Genomic DNA, 21154 nt, shown 5'->3' on the forward strand with positions numbered 1-21154 from the left:
ATTAGTTTATGCTTATAGCGAATATAATCGCGAAGTATAGTATCTAATTAAATAATTTCTATAATATTAATAAGACTAGCTTTATAATAGGCATAATTCAGAGCAGAATGGTCATCATAGGCATAGATAGGCATAAAAAGCCAAAATCAGTATAGCCCGGAAACCAGGAATGGATTACGGTCATTCAGGCGATCAATGCGGATGGCCAAGCGATCGCGCCGTTCATCATCAGTGCCGGCCAATATCACCTCGCTAACTAGTACCGGGATAGTAACCTCCCGGGCGATTGGGCTATTGCAATGACCCAAAATGGCTAGACCGATAACGAGACCGGTCTCGAGTGGCTTAAGCACTTTGACCGATGCATAGCCAAGCGATTAAATAGTCGCTATTATCTTCTAATCCTTAATAGCTATAAAAGTCACCACTTAATCAAATTTAAGAGATATTATAAGGAGAAGAAGATTATTAGGCTTTATATACTACCTTATTTATCTTATATACTTTAGCCCCTTAATATTAGGTGCTTTAGCATACTTAAGAACGCTTATAGCTAAGAAATAAAGCATTTAATTAGATGCTCTATAACTTATATTTTAAAGACTAAGTTCTTTCTGGCTTTCTATATTACATTTTAGGCTACTATAATAGAAAAGAATATTAAGTTAGCCTTTAGAGGGGCTAGGCTTATTCCTCTTAACCTAGAAAGTATTATCTTAAAGCTTAATATATAGCTACGGACTCTAATACTGGCTAAGGAGGTAGCTAAACTATTGACCCCTTGGGTTTTAAAGACCCTAAAGACTATGCTTAAGGCTTAATCTTAGTTAGATTACCTTAAGAGATGAGTTATAAGGCATAAAAGTAGCTCCCTAGAGTTAATTCTAGAAGCTATATAGTCTTCTTCTAAGGGAATAAAGATAGTTATGCATAAGGTTGCCTTACTTAAGGCTAGGGTTAAAAAACTTAAATAAGCAAATAAGATACTAAGCTAGCGCCGGAGGGCAAAAAGGACCTAACTATAGAAAAGAGGGGTAATAATAATAAAGGAAGGAAGGCAAGCAATTAATTAGATAGATATAGATGCATAGGTAATAGTAGAATCATCGAGAAGTAGTAATTAAGGGAGGTTAGCGCGACTAGGGGTTTAGCATTATGGTATCTGCGGTAAGCCCGGTTATAATATAAGAATATATTAGGTAATAATTAAGATATCTAGGGAAGAGTATAGCGAGTAATTTTAATTAATTAAATAATTTATTATATTTTTATAGTAATTTCTATCTTAAAGGTTAAAAAAAGTATCTAGTTTGCTTGCTATCTAGCTCGCTATATATATATATTATTAAGAATTAAGAGATAATAATAACTATTTATTTACTTAGTTATATATTAGTTAAAATACTTAAGCTACTTAAGACTAGTCTTATTATTAGTCTAGCTATTTTAAGTTATTATAATAGCCTAATTACCTAAGAGGTTACTTTCTTAATACTAGTTAGCGAGGTAATACTAGCTTATATTAATAATAAATAATAGGATTAACTAGCCTTTTATATTAATTACTTAAATAACTATAATTTATTCTTAGTTTCTAGGTTATATTAATTTTAGCTTTTTATGCCTTTTTATACCTATAACTACTATTCTGCTTATAATTATACCTATAAAAAAGCTAATTTTATTAAAGTTTTAAATATTATCTAATTAAATATTATACTTCGCGATTATATTTACTATAAGCTAAAATTACTTATAGATAATAATTAAATCTTCGCACTTAGCTCTCTAATAATTATATTTTTTAAAAAAAAATATATCTTAAGCTCTAGGTATTATCTAACAAAGTTATAAGCCTAATGCGTGCTAATTAGTAGTACGGCCGCGGTCGGCAAATAATTAATTAGTTATTTCTTTAAAACTATAAAGCTAAGGGGGAAATCCTCGCGAATCTAAGTTAAGAATAAAGTAAATAAGGATCTATTCCTCTAGATTAGATAGCTAATATAATTTCTAGATAGTATTATATTAAGACTAAATCTCTTTATAGCGATTAATAAGAGTATTATAATTAACCTTATAGATTATTATAGCTTATTAGAAGCTAAGTTTTAATTAATTTTAATAAGCTTAAAGGGTAAAAAGCATTCTAGCCTTATAATTAGTAGATAATATATTAAATAATTATAAATTAATTAGTTAAATTATAAAGATATTAAATAAGAGATTTTTAGCTAACTTACTTATATAGCTAATTTACTTATTATATAATATATATATATAACTTATATAATAAATAAGTATATATAGTATAGGTATTTATACCTTATAAAAAGAAATTAAAAAGCTCTTAAAATTTAAGATAAAGCTTAAAATAAATAAAGTTTTAATATTAGACTTATTATATAATATATTTTTTATATTTTTTAAAAATTTTTAAAATTTTTTTTTGAGGGATTAAAAAAAGTATATTTATATTATATATTTAATTATTTTAAATATATCTCTTAATTATTACTAGTAATAATATTATTTTAAAGCTACTTATAAAAGATAAAAAATATAGCCTTTAGTATATAAAATAAGTTACTAAAAACTAGCTTTAATACCTTAAGTATTTACTTAAAATATACTCTTATAAGCTATAGGTTAATAGTTTAATATATAATATATATAATAAGCGAGCGCCGCAGACAAGCAAGCGCCGCACTTTTCCCTCCTATACCTAACTTTTCATTTAATTAATTAATTATTAACCACTAAATATATTAGACCTAAATACTAAGGCTAGAATGCTTCTTGCCCTTTAAGCCCTTTAAAATAACCTAAAACTAAGCATCTAAAGCGCTATAGAGATATATAAGATTAATAAGCGGCGGCTATATCGCCGCCAGCAGGGCATTTAATCCCGACGCGATACTATCCTAAATTCACGCCGACTATTTAATCTAGAGGAATAGATTATAGTTTAATTCATTCTCGACCTAGATACGCGAGGTTTTCCCCCGCGACTATGTGCTATTAAAGTAATAGCTAATTAATTACTTGCTGACCGCGACGCGCTACCTATTGGCAAGCGCTAGGCTTCTAACTTTATTAGGCGATAAGAAAAGCTAAAGATATATTTTTTTTATAAATATAACTACTAGAGGGCTAAGTATAAAGATCTAGAGGAAATCTAAAAGTAGTTTTAGCTCGTGGCGAATATAATCGCGAAGTATAATATCTAATTAGATAATATCTAGAACTTTAATAAGACTAGCTTCCTTATGGGTATGATTATAAGCGGAATGGTTATTATTGGCGTAGAAAGGCATGGTTGACTAAAATTAATATAGCCTAGAAGCTAGGAATAGATTATAGTAATTTAAGTGATTAATGCGGAGGGCTAAGCGATTTAGCTGTTTATTATAGGTGCGGGCTAATATTACCTCGCTAATTAGTATAGAGAAAGTAACCTCCTAGGCGATTAAACTATTATAACCTCCTAAAATAGCTAAACTAATAATAAGACTAGTCTTAAGTGGCTAAAGCACTTTGACTAGTATATAATTAAGTGATTAAATAGTCGCTATTATCTTTTAGTCCTTAATAGCTATAAAAGTTACTACTTTATTAACTTTAAGAGATATTATAAGGAAAATAAGATTATTACGCTTTATATACTACCTTATTTATCTTATTTACTTTAGCCTCTTAATATTAGGTATTTTAGCCTACTTAAAAAGGCTTATAATTAAGAAATAAAGTATTTAATTAAATACTTTATTACTTATATTTCTAAGACTAAGTTCTTCCTAGCCTTCTATGCCGCTTATTAAGCTATTATAATAAAATAAAATATTAGGTCTACTTTTAGAGGGGCTAGACTTATCCCTCTTAACCTAGAAAGTATAGTCTTAAAGCTTAATATATAGCTATAGACTTTAACGCCGGTTAAGGAGGAGGCCAGGCCCTTAACCCCTTAGGCTTTAAAGACCCTAAGGATAGTACTTAAGGCTAAATCTTAGTTTAAATACCTTAAAAGATAAATTAGAAGATATTAAAGTAGCTCCTTAGAGTTAATTCTTAAGGCATTAAAGTATCTTTCTAAGGGAATAAAGGCAGTTATATATAAGATGATATTATTAAGGGCTAAGGTATAGGATCTTTAATAGGCAAATGAGATACTAAGCTGGCGCTAGAGGGCAAAAAGAACCTAGCTATAAAAGAGAGGGGTAATAACGGTAAAGGAAGGAAGGCAAGTAATTAATCAGATGGATATTAATGCGTAGGTAGTAGCTGAATCGTTGAGAAGTGGTGGTTAAGGAAGGTCAGCGCGACCGGGAGTTCGGCACTATAGAGTATGCGGTAAGCCCGGTTATAATGCTAGAATATGTTAAGTAGTGATTAAGGCCCTGATGCCAATCGTACATCTGAGGATGACTAGGACATCTAATTTCCGCCTAGATAAATGCCAAGACACGCTTAGCTCAAATTATTAGCTATAGGCGCTGTGTATGTGAGTATAAGCTGTCTAAATTGCATACGTGGGGAAAATAAACGTCGCTATATATATCACGCTAGCCCAGAGCGCCGGAGCTCGCCTTCTTTGCCATATGAAGTAATCCTAATAGCTTTCTGCCGCTTTCCCTGACTAACGCAGGAAGGTAATAACTATAGATTAATATGAGCTAACCGCAGACTAATATGAAGCTATTCATAGATATATATTAACGAAGATAGATGAACCTAACCTCCACGGGCCATCAGATGACGCCCTCTCGCTATCTAATAATATTAACGATGCCGAGATGTCCTTAGATAACGCTATGGGCGCGAGGAGGCGTGCGAGGATGCACTTATACGCTGCCGAGGAGCGCCCAGATGATGCTAAGTGCATAGAGGAAGAGTTTCTCATAAAGCTTCTAATCGAGGATAATATTAGCATAGATTAAGAGAGACTATTTAGGATACTTATTATCTTTGACGAGTAGAATAGAAAGGCGCCTCGCCTGAGAGATCACGGTGATCCTATCACGCAGGGCATATACCAAACCACTAACCCATAGCTCGCGAGAGCGCATTTCAAGTGGGTGCTCGAGGCACCAGAGCTGGTCTTCAGCGACTTATTTCGTATGCTAAAGGCTATATTTTTCGCCCTCTGCGAGTGGCTTTAAAATAATATTATCGCCGGCGATAGTTAGGAAATATATCTAGAGCAGAAGGTGTTAATTATCCTCTAGATCTTCGCCTTTGGCGCTATGCAGAGGAATACGGCAGGCATCTTCTCTATTAACCAAAGCACGGTCTCGAGGGTATTCCACGAGATCATCGGACCGCTGCTTCAGCTGCATAACCGCTTCGTGATATAGCCGACGGCAAGGGAGCTCTCTCCTAATGTGGAATTAGACAGCAATTCCATGCAGTTCAACGGTGCTATAGGGGCAATAGATAGGACTCACATACATGCCTTTATCGCCCTTAAGCAGCAAGGAAGGTAGTGGTCAAGGAAGAGCCAAGTCTCTCAAAATATGCTCGCCGCAGTCAACCTCGAGGGCCGGTTCATATATATGCTCGCAGGTGCAGAAGGCTCGACTCACGACTCCGCACTACTTCGGATCGCCCTCACATAGGCAGACCCGTGGAAGCTTATACTGCCTCGCGGGCGCTTCTACCTTACTAATGCAGGATTTCCTTCGAGATGCGGTATCTTAACGCTATTCACAGGGCATATATACCACCTCAAAGACTTCTAAGACCGAGGAACGCTGCCGGACTACGAAGAGGAGGTGTTTAACTATAGCCACGCTAAGCTACGGCAGGTAATCAAGCGGGCTTTTAGCATATAGAAGAGGAAATTCATAATCCTACGTGGGTGCCCTCCTAAGTACGATTTTAATAGTCAGCAGCTTATTATATATGCCACGGCGGGCATATATAACTTTATCTTAAACGAAGGGAGAGAACCTGCTGAGGAGAGGAAGCTACTCGAAGAAATACTCATAGAAGAAGAGAGTAATATTATAGAGGCGGCCAGAGCTCGTGCTGACTTTATCGTGCCTTTCTAAGCTGGCAGGCATATGCGAGAGCACATTGCGGCGTAGATATAGACTCAACACGGCTTTGAAGAACGTATCAGAAGGCGGCGAGAGCGTGAGGGCGTTAATGATATTGATGATGAAGTTAATAAAGCCGGAGAGTGAGAAGGAAGGAGTTACAACTATGAATGCGGGGGCGGTAAAAGCGGCGGCGGCAGAAAAAAAACGAGGCCCGTTGTTAAGGGCTGTGATGAAGATATCAAGGCCGGTACGGAGGCGTCGAAAAACACCATAATTTATATGTAAAAAGCAGCTTTTAAGCTAATCTGATTACATAGGTTAATATCAATACCACTGACTATTATAAGCCTACTCATGAGGCTCGGCTGCGGGCCTAATTTTCCTCGTAATCCAAGCCTCCTTCGTAGCAACTAAACCTAACGCATTCCACACCACAGCGTTGCCCGGATCTTCCTAGAACTAATAGATCACTCGGATCATCAGCGAGAGCTCTTTCTCCTTTATAACCTCCTCATAGTTGGCGATAGCCTTCTTAATATCCTACGAGCCGACTAGGCGGGCATAAGAAACCACGTTGTGAGTCCTCCGGGTCTCCTAATGCATTAGAATCTCCTTTATCTCCCCCTAGGGCACACCGCCGAGATCCTCACGATCATCACGCTTCCTCTTCCTATGACGATTAATAGAAGGGTTATTTAGCGGTATATTACTCATAGGACGAGAGCTAAAGTAATTCTAAGCGCGTTGGCGAGGCTACGGAGGCGATAAGACCGCTAAGCGGCGACTAGGTAAGTTTCCCGCCTCACGAGAGTAATCCCGCGATGCAGGGAGAGATTGCTAACTATCCTATGTATCCTATGATAATATAAGGAAGGCATAGTCATCTCTCGGCGCCGCTTATTCCTCAGCTTCAGCTTTATCCGCCGCTTCTTCCTCTATCGCATCATAAGCAGCCGCTACTTCCTCCACTATCTCTATCCGCGCTGCCCTGCCTCGCGCTCTTCCTCGCCAATAGGCGCCGTCTCTAGGTGGGTAAATCTACTTCCCGGCGGGCTTATCATCTAAGAAGATCTCATTATATTCCTCGAAGTTAATATTATTAGAAATAAGTAAACTATCTATAATAATCTTACTCCCTAAAGAACTATATCTCTCAAGGCAGAGATTCTTATTATCCTTACTTATTAATAATAAACTAGACTTATATTTATAATATAATCCAGAGTAGTATTTTATATCCTTAAAAGAGCGCTAAAAGGTCTTAATTTATATAATTTTTATTATTATTATCTTTAGTGCCTACTAGGTATCTAGCTACCTCTTTTAAAAGCTAGAAATAAATATCTTAAATAATAACTTATAAGTAAATCCCTTTTTTACCTTTAGCTTTCCTTAGTAATAAGCTTTTAATAGTCTCTTAAGAAAGTATATCTCTTAGTCCTTTAACTAATACTAACTTATTAAATTCTTCAGGTTACTAGTATTATCTTTATATTAGTAATCCCCTTATCTTTTAGATTCCTCGCCTATAGCTAATATAGACCTTAATAGCTAGCTAGATAGCACTATAGACGCTTTAGCTAGTAATTCTATATGTGCCATTGAATTTCGTAGTAGGAGCTAAGAACGCAGAAGTATCTTAGCAATCCTAGCGTCTTAAGAGCCTTATTTTAAGTATTAAAAGGCGATATCACTATAGCTCGAGAATCTGCATCACGATGACTTTAATAGCTGCGGGGGAAGGCGGTAAGAGGAGGTATAGTATTAAGCTTAATAGGGTTTTAGTATAAGACGGTAGGTACGCTAATTTTATACGTTACAATATCTCAAGCTATAATCCCTAATAGACTGATTGCTCATTGGCATTAGGACCTAAGACCTCCGGGGAAGAATATAGCGAGTAGTTTTAATTAATTAATTAATTTATTATGTTTTTATTGTGATCTTACTAAAGAGGGTTAAGAAAAGTGCGGCGCTCACTTGTTTATGGCGCTCGCTTATTATATACATTACCCTATATAATAGGATTACTATAATCTCTTAAGTAAGGTGCCTTTTTATTTTACTTATTAAAGATAATAAGTATCTTAAATAGTCTCTCTTAATTTATACTAATATTATCCTTAATTAGAAGCTTTATAAGAAACTCTTCTTTTATATACTTAGTATTATTATTAAATATAATAATATATTTAATTATTATTCTTCTTATATTCCTCGGCGAAGCCTCGCTAAAGGGAAGGAGCAATTTCTACGCCTTCCTAATTAAGCTTAGTATCATTATGTAACACCCTTCAAGGCATATAGCAGGCTATCACATTTAATATACCCCCTTTGGTCTACCCTTTAGGCTAACCTAACCCTATAATGCCTTTAATAGGCTCTCTAATATATAATTTAATTAATCCCATAGATCTTCCTTTATTAATAGCTTCTCTAGTCGCTGCTTATCATCGGCGAGCTCTTAGTAATAATTCTCCTTAAGCAATTCCTTCTTATCTATTATATTTAACTATTTTCTAAAGATTCTAAAGGGCCCCTTAGCTAGGCTCTTTATTAATCCATTAGCTATTATCTAAGCAAATAGTATATAATTAATTAAGACCTTTCTTTCGGCGATTACTTATTAAAGCTAGTAATTATATATATCTACGTGCTAGAGCTTTATCTATAGCTATATAAGCTCTATGGTAATAAGTTAAATAGTCTAAGTATTATTATATTAGATTTAAATAGTTAGAATGCTTTAGTGAGCGCTCACGTAGTATATAGCAGATATGCGCTTATTAGGAAGGGAGATCTAGAGCAAAGAGATAAGTTAGCTTATAAATATAGCTTTTTTTACTATGCTTAAGAGGGCTAGGAGCTCTATTTCTATTATTAAGGTTATTATTATTATCTACTTATTAGCTCTCTATGCGATTATCCCTTTAAATAGCTTTATAGTAAAGGCTTAAGAGCTCTAATAATCTAGTAAGTTATTAGCAAAGCTTATATCTAAGGCGACTTTAAGGGTATTATCTAGTCCTCTAGGGATCACGCTAAACTCTAAGCAAAGGTGCTTTAAGCTATTAAGGTATCTAAGTATGTGATTCGCGGCCTTATAATATAAAGGACTTAGATTTTAGTTAAATCTCACTAGCTAGCTTAATACAAAGGCAATATCTAGTTAAGTTATCACCGCGGCATAGAGGATCTTATTAATCTTAACCTAATAGTTATAAACTTTATATATTAATATCATTTCTTTATATAAGAGAAGCTCTTCCTTTGTTATTAGGGTTAGCGGCCCTTCGCTAGGCTCTTAGCTTAACCTCTTAATTCCTCGGGCTGCCTTCTTATAGTAAACTGCTTATAAGAGCTAGATCTTATATTAGTTATAATCTCTTATAACTTTAATGCCTAGGAACTATTAAAGGTCCTAACTACCTTTGAGATAATATTATTACTATAATGCTTAGATAGCTATTATTATAGCTTTATAGAGCTCTTAGTAAAATACTAATATATAGTTATTAATATAAAAGAAGAATATAATACTTCCCTTTTACTAATAGCAGTTCTTGCTGGCGACCCTTTAAAAGCTAATTGCCTTTAATCTAATTTCTAGGTATTATTACTAAAGTAAGAGTAATCTTCTTAGGCTATATAGTGCTTTTCTTAATTATAAGACCTCGCCGTACTCTTAGTAACCTAGCGGTATTTATATATAGATAACTTTATTAATACTAGTATATATAAATATATTTATAGTATTATATTAAAGTAGCTCTAAGTTAAAGCGTATTATAATAACTATAAGTATCTTAAATAATATTCCTATAAGTATTACTATATAGGTCTCTTAGGGATCCCTTGCTTATTAATTACTATAAATAACTAATTATGCCTTAAACTTAATTAACCTTTTATACTTATTAAGTTTATAGATATAAACCTAATAGTATCCTAGGATTTAATGCCTTATAGCATATACTTAGGGAACCTTCTCCTAAGAGCTAGCTACCTTATAGCCCTATAAATAACTCTTTTTTACTTCTTTAAACTTATCCCTATAAGAGTATTATACTAGCTAACTATTAAATAAGAGAAGATAAAGGTTTCTTTAATAAGTATTAATTAGGCTAGCTTTCTTCTTTTTTAATAAGCTCTTAAGGGCGCTTCTAGCTGCTCTCTTAGTAAGAGTACTTAATGCCTTTATTTAAAGTCTTATCTTATCTTAGCTTTTATCTTTACTAGTATGCCTTTATTATTAAAGCAGCGGTATATTACCCTTATAGGCTAATATACTCTTATTAAAGTTTTTAAGGCACCTACCCTATATAGCTATTACTAAGTAAATAAGCTAATATACTCTATGCGGGTTATCCTTAAGTCTCTTATATAGTTTTATGCCTACTAGAAAAGTAGCTTTTTATAATATTTAATATATAATTTACTCCCTTAGTAACTCTTCCTTAAAGGGGCTATCTTTATTTTTATTACTACCCCCTATGCTAATAGCTATAAAGAAAGCTACTAGCGGAGACTATAATAAAGTTAGTATAGGTTTAAATCTTACCTTTATATAAGAGTTATTACTTAAGGTTTACTATATATTTATAGAGGTATTAATATACTTTTTTATATTATCTCTTTTTTTATTAATATCTTATATAACTTTTATATTTTTATTTATTTTAATTAATTAATTAATTTATTATTATATATTATATAAGTTTATTTTTTTAATCTTTTTAATAAGCTTTAATAAGCTATTATTAAAGTATTAATACTTATTAAAGATAATATCTTATATTATAAATACTTTATTTCTTAATAAATTTTAAATCTTATATAAATTACTTAATATATAATTAATAAAAAACCCTAGCTAAGCCCTTAGTATAAGCTTTTTTTTTTATTAATAGCCTAATTATATATTACTAATTATAATATATATCTTATATTTATAAAATTATAGGTATAAGAGGTTAAGCTAAATAAGAAGTAAGCACTTATTAAGGCAAAAGCATAAATAAAATAGCTTATATAATAACTTCTACCCCCTAGAGGTAATTAGTATTTAATTATAAAGGTATATTATATAAGTTATTATTTTAAGCTATAAGACTTCTAGAAAGTTAGCTTTAATTCTTATATATTAAGCTTTAATCTTAATAACTCTTATTATATATTTTATACCCCTATTCTAGGCCTAAGTATTTAAGGCCAAAGGCTTAATAATAATCCCGCGGGCACTTAGCGATTAAGTAATATCTAAGTGCCTTAGTAGCTTATTATTAGTCTTAATCCTTTTTACTTAAATCTTATATTAAGTTAATAATATTACTAAGAAGTTATCTAATATTAATAATAATATATTAAATATTTACTCTATAAGGTAGAAGTCCTAGGTATAGCTTATTGCCTAGTATATAATTATTATCATAGAGAAGAACCCTATATAACCCGGCTTAAAGTCATAGAAGTTAATAGCTAGCTAATTACCTAGCGAGGCAAATATAAGAGACTCCCTTAGCACTCTTTATATTTATCTCTTTATCTTACCTTAAGTATATAAACTATACTTATGCATCGGGATATGCTCGGCGAAGGTTAAGTAAGCTCCTCGCGCGGCGTTTAATAGCTATAAAATAACATTAGGGCCTAAATAACTAAGGCATTAATGCTAATAGTTTATATTTCCTTAAATAAGTTATCTGTTACGGGCGAACCCGTGAGGAAGGTTGTTTCCCCCTGGAAAAACCAAGACCAGAGAAATCCTTCTCCATAGCCCCGCTGCGAGCCCTACACAAAACCCGCAGCGAGGCCACAGCTAGTTCTTTTCCTTTTCTCTCCCTTCCTTAGTCTTAGATATTTAATTAACCAGTTCACCTTAGCTGCATAAGCTCCGGTCCGACCCTAGCATTATCTAAGACTTAACCATAGCTCGCTACTCAGTAGCAGAGAGCTCATTGCGAATCTACGCAATAGAAGAAGGTAACCCCGGGGGAATGTCTATGAGGGATACCGCCCTTATGAACCTAATCGGGGATCGACTAAGCCAGTTTATAGCACCCCTGCAGAGTCAACTTAATAACCTATCACTATGCATCGAGGAAGCAAAGCGCTCGCGGGTAGCTAATAGCAAATAGCTAGCTAATACTCTTAGGCCACTCTAAGAGCAGGTCATATACCTATCCACATAGTTCTAGACGTTTTAATAGCCCTACCCACCTACTAATTACTAGCCCCCCTTCATCGAGAATAAAGCGAATATATAGCTCCCTCTAAATAACCCTCCTAAGGAGCTTATTATAAATAAAATTACCCCTAAATCACTAGCAATGCCTAAAACTATACCCTAATATAAACCCCTCTTAGACCCTTCTAAGTTTTTAAGAAATCACTATAAATACCCTTTATAGTTATAATAAATATATAATAAACTCTTACTAGATACTAAGTTTTACCTAATAAGCTAAGAGAGGTTTTACCTAATTAACTTATACTTATTATAAAAAGCCTAAAGCCTAGTTATAGTATTTTATTAAGCGGGAGGCATAGGGGGTCGCCGTGACCCCGAGGATTTTATAAAATATCTCGATTAATCTAATAAAGACCGAAATATATAAGTATACGCAATAAGCTTATTACTAGAGCGCCGCTAAAAGGCTAATAAGTCCTTTGCTACCTTTTTATTAAAGTTTAAATAATATATTATAAAAGTAAGAGGAATAACCTAGGAAGATAAGGTAAAGATTACCTTTTTAAAAGGACTCTTAAATAAGCGGCTATATTATAGCTTAGTTACTATTAAGCTCTTAATAACTTATAACCTATAGATTAAATAAGTTTAAGAAGTGGCGTAAAAGCTCGAGAGGTTAGGCCTAGAAAGAGAGATAGTCTCAGAGAGGTCACAGCGTCGCAGCTATTACCCTATGGAAAGGAACTAATTAAATCGCAGCCGCTAATAGCCATAAGGTCCTAGTTAGACACGAGACTACGAGGGAGATACTAAGATAATAGGTATTAATAAGGCCGCTCAGGAGAAGTAATAGGTCCGCAGGGAACCCACCGCAGACGAATAGAAGGCTTACTTTAAGTGTAGGTCTAAATAATACTTAGTGGCTAGCTATCCCCGTCGGGCCTGATAACCTAACTAATAATATATAGCTAGGGTTAGCCCTCCCGACGACTAAGTAGGAGACTTATAGCTATTTAGCGACGAGGACCTTAGCCTTAAAGATAAGAGAAAAGAGTAGCTTTAACGCGAAAATAGGTATTAAAGCTAATAAAATAAGAGCTTAAAGGATAAAAAAAAAGGAAGTAAAGTATACTTAGCGAGTCTATATTAATAGACCTATGAATTAGTACTTATAAGTACTAAGCGCTCCTAGATAATAATTATAATATATTCGCGCTAATTAACTCTTTCCTTACCTATAAGCTTAACCTATTATATATTAAAAAGAAATAATAGTAATTTTATAGCTTTATTATAAATAATTAATTAATAATAGCTAGAGGAGTTATTATATTTATAATTAAGATCTAAGGGCATAAATATCTTATATATATATACGCGGTAGATAGCCTCGACGGGGATATATACCTCGGCAAACTATAGATAAAAGCCGAAGATATTATATACTTTGCGGCCCAGCGGCGAATCTGGCACGGGGCCGCTAGGATCTCGATATGCCTTGCTTTAGAAAAAGAACCTAAAGCTATATAGTTAATTAGGAGCGCCTATCTGGTATCGGCCGCTACCTTCGCTGGTATTTGCCGATGAGCGAGGAAGCGGAGAGGCCGTTAGGAAGACGTGGCTAGCTCTGTTATGTTAGTCAGCCTAGCAGATATAGCTAAGGCGTTAAAGAAGCTCGATAATAAGGATAAACCTATTAACTTAGCCGAGCTGATTCCCTAAGAGATCCTATAAGCCTACCCGCGCCTCTTCTTACCCATAGAGGCCTCGTAATTGCCCCCCCAGCGACCAAGCTATAATTATAAAATTAACCTAGTATAAGACCAGTATGGCAATAAGCTGACCTTACCTTAGGGACCCCTATACTTAATATTAAGAGAGGAACTTATAGTCCTAAGGAAAATACTTAATAACTTATTAGATAAGGGGTTTATATAAGTTAATAACTCGTCTATAGCGGCCCTTATATTACTAGTTAAGAAACCTAGAGGAGGAGTTTATTTCTGCTATAACTATTGCGCCCTTAATATAATTACGCGGTGAGATTATTACTTACTCCCCCTAATTATAGAGACCTTAAGGATCTTAGCTAGAGCTAAGTGGTTTATAAAGCTTAATATAATAGCCGCTTTCTATAAGATTAGGATTAAAAGAGGGCACGAGGCTAAGATAGCCTTCCGCATTAGATTTAGGTTATATAAGTAGCTAATAACCCCGTTTAGACTTATTAGCGCCCCCGCTATATTCTAGCGGTATATTAATAGCGCCCTTTAAGAATACCTAGACTAATTTATTATAGCATATATAGATAACGTCCTAATCTATATAGATAGAACTCGCAAAGAGTATATAGCGAAGGTTTAGCTAGTTTTTAAGGCCCTAGAGAAAGCCGGGTTATATCTAGACCCTAAGAAGTATAAGTTTATAGTCTAAGAAGTAAAATATCTTAGCTTTATTATTAGGGCAAGAGAAGGGGTAGCCTATAATCTAGAGAAGTAGCGAGCTATCTAAGAATAGGTAGCGCCCTTTATAGTAAAAGAAATATAAAGCTTTATAGGGTTTATTAATTACTACTAAGTCTTTATTTCTAATTTCTTAAAGATTATAAGGCCCTTAATAAGGCTTTATAAAAAGGGAATACCCTTCTTATAGGGTCCTAGCGAGGAAGTAATATTCTAGGAGCTAAAGGATTGCTTTATAAATGCCCTTATATTAGCGGAATTTAACCCTCTCTAGAAGACCTACCTAGAGATTAACTCTTTAAGTAATGCTAGTAGAGGCATGCTTATATAATTAGACTTATAGGGAAGACTTAGGCTAGTTATATTCTTCTTACGGCGATATAATCTTATAGAGTATAACTACCTTATTTATAATAAGGAGATATTAGCTATTATATACTGCTTAGAAGCCTAGAGGTTAGAGCTATAAAGCTATAATTACTTTACTATCCTTATAGATTATAAGAATTTATATTACTTTATAACTAAGAGGATACTTACAGAGAGGCAAAGCAAATAGGCTAGCGAGATAGCTAAGTTTAACTTTAGCCTAGAGTATTAACCTAGTAGCTAAGCTATAGCGCCTAATGCGCTAAGTCGCTATGAATAAGATATCCCGCAAGGAGCTAAAGACAAAAGGGAGCAAGGGCGTTACCTATAGCTAATACCTACCTCTGCACTACCTAGAGTAGCAAGAGGTAAAGAAGACCCTAGCGAAGTTACTAAGGGGACACTACTAGCCCGAGCGGTCTTCCTAGAATACCTAGAGCTAGAACACCTATGGCAAACTATATTACTAGAGGATAAGATCTATAAGGAAGCCCTCGCAGCGGTTTAGTAATAAGATTATAGCTTTTACCCTTCTCTTAAGCTAAAAGTTTAAATCGCTAAATATAGAATTAATTATGCTAGAAGATTAATATATTATAATAAGCTCTAGATCCTAGGAGGAGATAAAATAGATAAATATAGCGAATAAGAGAAGGATACCCTGCGAACTCATATTATCTAGGCAGAGCACGACGTATTTATAGCTAGTTACCTAGGACGAGATAGCATTATAGCTTTAATGCAAAGATGCTTCTTCTAGCTAAAGAGCTCGCAGCTTATTTATAGCTTTATAGCTAATTATAATATATACGGGAGGAGTATAATCTAGCGGTAGCTAAAATAAGGACTACTTAGGTCGCTATTAATACCCTAGTAACTCCGCAGTGACCTCTCTATAGACTTTATAATAGACCTCCCGCTTATAAGACCCTTAGGGGCGAAGTACTTATAAGTAATTAAGGACTATCTAACCCAAGTAGTAATACTTAAGGCTATAAATAGCATAGATGCCGTAGCGTATACGTAGTAATTTCTTAGCTATTATTATTATTTCTATAAAATGCTAAAGTTAATTATAAGTAATAGAGGGTCTAATTAGATAAGTGCTTTTTAGCGAGCTCTTTGCCGGCTCATAGGGATTAAGCAGCGCCTTAGCATAGCTTATTATCCTTAGATAGATAATAGGCCTAAGTAAACTAACTAAGATATATAAGGCTACCTATAAGTATATATTAGTTTTAATTAAGATAATTAGGGCGAGCTCTTATTTATAGCGTAGTTAATAATAAATAATTGCGATTACGCTATAATTAATATAAGCCCTTTCTTTATTAAGTATAGATACTATATATACCCCTTTTTAATCGACGAGGTAGATATATTTATGCCGCGGAGTTATAATAAAGCTAATATAAAAGCTTTTATAGAGAGACTTTAAGAGGTTACTAAGTTTATATAAGCTAATGCAATAGCTATATAGTAATACTAAGAGGATACTACTAATTAGCGGTAAAGGCTTATTAAATATTATAAAGTAAGAGATAAAATATAATTAAACCTTATAAATATTAAAATAAAAAGACCCTATAAAAAGCTTAATTAGTTATACCTTAAATATATAATTATATAAGTAATAAGCCTATATATAGTATAGCTAAATATGCTAAGAAGAGTTTTCTTATGATTTTATATTAATCTTATAAGGAGGGCATAGTAAGACCCCTGGCCTAGTTAATAAAATAATAACTTCTAGCTATTAGTAATTAAGGTAGATAGAGAAGATAAATAAGAGGTTAAAGAAATCCTATATATATATTAGTAGTAGTAAGGTCGCGGGTAAATATGCTAAGCCCTTATATAATAAAAGAGTTATAAATAACTAACTTAGGAGCTAATATTAAAATTATAAGAGATAGCAGCGCTTAAATAGTTTAAGGAAGCATATAGTCCTATATAGGATAATAATAGCCCTATTAGCGACTATATAACTAGGTTATAGCAGGCCTATAAATAAGACCCTCCCTTACTAATAAAAAGAAAAAGTTATATAAATTTATAACTTAAGGTTTATATAATAAGACTATATATAAAAATAAAGTAAAAAATAAATAAGTAAGGTTATTATAGGGTTATAGAGAGAGAGTAAAGAGTAAATATAAGGTAAGTAAGAGGGCTTAAGCTAAAATTAATTTTATGCTATATAAAAAAATATAAAGCACTATAGCTATAAGGTAGCTATCTAAATAAACCAGTAGTAACCTAGCAGTGATAGAGCAGAAAACTATTATTAACCTCTTAAGGCTTAGATGCCTTAGTCTTCTTAGCCTTAGCCTTATGCGGGGTAAAAGCCTTGCGCTTTTATCTAAATTTCATAGTAGACCCGCTACTATCCCTATTAATATCCATAGCGGTATTATCTCTACTATTATTAGTATTATCCTTAGAAACCTTATTCTTAATATTATTAATACTAAGGGCAAGGATAATAAAGCCTATACGGCGAGGTAGCTATGTGCTTAAATTACTAGCGGCGAGGTACTCTCTAGTAATAACGCGGAGGGAGTTAGTAATATTAGTCTAAACCTTTAGACTCTTAATAGCGAGGGCATATAACCGCGCAGCGAAGTTATTAGTGATATACGACTTAGTAATAGCGGCGGCCTAGGCGGCGGAGCGGGCATAGTCGGCAGGAGTATTATAATAAAGTTAGCATAGGGCACGGCGGCTATTACTAAGAGCTTTAACCACTGCCTAGCAGAGAGTTAATAAAGCTATCGCAATAAAGTTAATAAGAACTTATAGTATCGGCTAGGTAGGTAATATTATTAGCTTAATCCTAGCTCTAGAGGGGGAAGAAAGCAAAAAGGACCTCTTAGTACTTATAAGGGAGCTATAAGTTTATAAAAAGTTAGTTATAAAGATATAATAAAAAAAGGATAATACTTATAAACTCGCATAGTTTGCTATTACGCTTATAATAATAGCACTTAATAGACTAAGCTACTTATAAGTTAGCTAGGAATAAGTAATAATTATATAAAGACCTACTACTATAATAAATAATATAAGACTTTATAGGCTTAGTGAGATATAAGCTAGTACTACTAAAAGGGCAATAAGCGACCGCGCGCTTTAGGCATAGTTAGCACTAAGGCCTACGCGGGTTAGCTAAGATAAAGCGGCGCATAAAGGCATACTTATATAGCATATATGGCATATAGGGAGAAAAGCAAGGCGAGAGAGAGCGCAGTATATAAGATTTACTAATAACCTAGCAGCGGGTTAGTAAAAGAGTCTTAGAGAAGGGGCGGGCAAAATATTAATCCATAGCTAAGGCTACTTATAAAATAAAAGGGTTAAAGGAGGAGGAAAAAAAGAAAGCTTAAATAAGTGCGAAGAGGACTCTTTATGCCCTAGCGTATAGGCCATAGCCGGCGCAGTGATTTACTATTATTATGCCGTTTTAAGTATATTTTCTTCTTATTATTATTTCTATTATTATTATTAAATAAAGGGATATAAGAAGGTTAAGAGTATGCGAGGACTAAGGCGCGAGGAGCATATTATAAGCTCGGGGAGAGTATAAGGGGAAATAAATCTCTTTAATATAGCCCGGGCTATATCCTAAGTGACTTAATTATATTAGTCCGAGCGCGATTATATAAGTACTAATAAGGTATATAGAAAACGGAATATAAGTGGCAGAGCACTAGCTGCGAGTACGCTATGAAGACGCACACAGAGCCAGAGGGGGGGGGATATTATTACGGGCGAACCCGTGAGGAAGGTTATTTCCCCCTGGAAAAACTAAGACCAGAGAAATCCTTCTCTGTAGCCCCGCTATAAGCCCTGCATAAAACCCGCAGCGAGGCCATAGCTAGTTCTTTTCCTTTTCTCTCCCTTCCTTAGTCTTAGATATTTAATTAACTAGTTCACCTTAGCTGCATAAGCTCCGGTCCGACCCTAGCATTATCTCTTTATATATATAATATATCTATTCCTCTATAGAGGAATAAGTACTAAGTTATTCTTTAGTAGCTCTATAGTTATAGTTATTACCGCGTCCTTAGCGAGCTATTAGTACTTAAGGACCTATTAATTATATATCTCCTTAAGGTAATATAAGAAGCTATAATCTAATTGTCTTAGGCAGTTATTCCTAGGGCTTATATCTTACTATAAGCCGCGCTTTCTTAGCCTTATAAAGGAGACTAAGTTACTTATAAACTTCTTATAATATATTATATTATATAGCTATAGCTTCTTTAGTAAGCTATTAGCTCTTTTTATAGTAATATTAACTAATTTATAGCTATTAATAGCTATAGGGATAGTCCTTGCCTAAAGGAAATCCCTTAGCGTAGCGGCGATTAACTAAGTAAAGCGCAAGAGATTATTAAAGATATGCACTATAGCTCCTAAGTTAAAGATAGCTAAGTTCTTTAGCGTATATATTAACTATTATAAGAAATAAAAAGCAGCTTAAGCCTTTTCTTAATATTTACCTAATAATTAATCTAAAGACTTTAATTTCTTTACCTTTCTAATTTAATCTATAAGTAACTTATTAATAAGTACTTAGCTCTTTATAAGCTTAATAATTCTATTATTAGCCTTTTATTAGTCAGGCCTTATCTCTTTAATTATATAATAATAAGCTAAGAGCGGATAAAAGCTATAATAGGCCTTATACTTACTAGACCTCTCTTCTCCTTCGCTTTATTTGCGCTTAATAGGGCGACTATTATTTTAGCTATCTCTTAGCATGCCCTCGCGGATTAATAGGCTACGCGGGTTTTATCCCCTTTGCGCTCCTTAATAGCCTCTTTTATGCCTTCCTCTTTTATAAAAGTTATTTCTTTTTTAATTATTATTTATATCTTTAATGCTTTTAGTTATATTAATTAGTAAGCCTTTAGTAATTATTAGGCTAAAAGCTCTTAGCTTAGCCTTTCTATAGGGTATTATATAATTATTTATAATATTATTTAAGAAAAATTATATATCTTATAGTACCTTTATTAATATAAGGGTATTTTTTTTATCTCTTCTAGGTATAAAGAGTAATAAAAATAAATCTAAGTCTTATAATAGCTTTAGCTAAGGGCCTATATATATTTAGTAAACTATAGGCTTACTTCCTTTAAGTCCTTAAATCTTACTTTAAGGAGCTTATAATATACTTAATCTTACTTATTTAACTAGTCTTTTACTTCTTTTTTTATTAATAATCTCTTTTAATAAAAAATCATAAGGGTTTTAATATATTCTTAATAGGCTTATATCTTATAATTAAATAAGTTAATACCTAGGTATAGCTTTAATAAGATATATTACTTATTAATCTCCTTATCTATAATATAATATTAATAAAGATACTTTAAGCTTATAGTCTTATATATCTATTTTTATAAATTATTAATCTTTTTTATAAGGAGCTTATAATCCTTCCTTTTAGATATATATTCCGCGTTTAACGTGATCCAAAGAGGCATATTATTAATATATAGCTCCATGATATCTATTACGCGTATACTCGCCGAGCAGTTATTATTAGCGTTCCTCTTATAGAATCGCTTTATCTATGGCCTCGATGGGGCGACTATAGCTTTATTAAGGCTTAGGCCAAGTCTCTATGATGCCTCGGGGTCAATATAGTCCCAAAGCTAGGCGCATTTTACCTTCGATTTAAACTAATCAGCCCAGAGGGTCTAGTCTTTAGTAGTGCATAGGCAAATCCTCGCGGAGGATTTAGCGTTCAAAGACATCTTAAGTAATTAATTAATTGATTAATTAGTTAATTACGCAAGTGGCTAGTATTCTGACTATTAATTATCAAATGTAACGATGTGTTTAATTATTGTTCTTCTTGTGTTCCTCGGCGAAGCCTCGCTAAAGGGAAGGAGCGATTTCTGCGCCTTCCTAATTGAGCCTAGTGTCATCACGTGACACCCTTCAAGGCATGTGGCAGGCTGTCACATTTGACACTTATACTCACATACATAGCGCCTATAGCTAACAATTTGAGCTAAGCGTATCTTAGCATTCATCTAGGCGGAAATTAGATATCCCAGTCATCCTCAGATGTACGA

This window comes from Fusarium phalaenopsidis, assembly GCF_050370095.1.
Source record: "Fusarium phalaenopsidis strain FUZ10S chromosome Unknown contig_32318, whole genome shotgun sequence".
Classification (NCBI taxonomy): Eukaryota; Fungi; Ascomycota; class Sordariomycetes; order Hypocreales; family Nectriaceae; genus Fusarium; species Fusarium phalaenopsidis.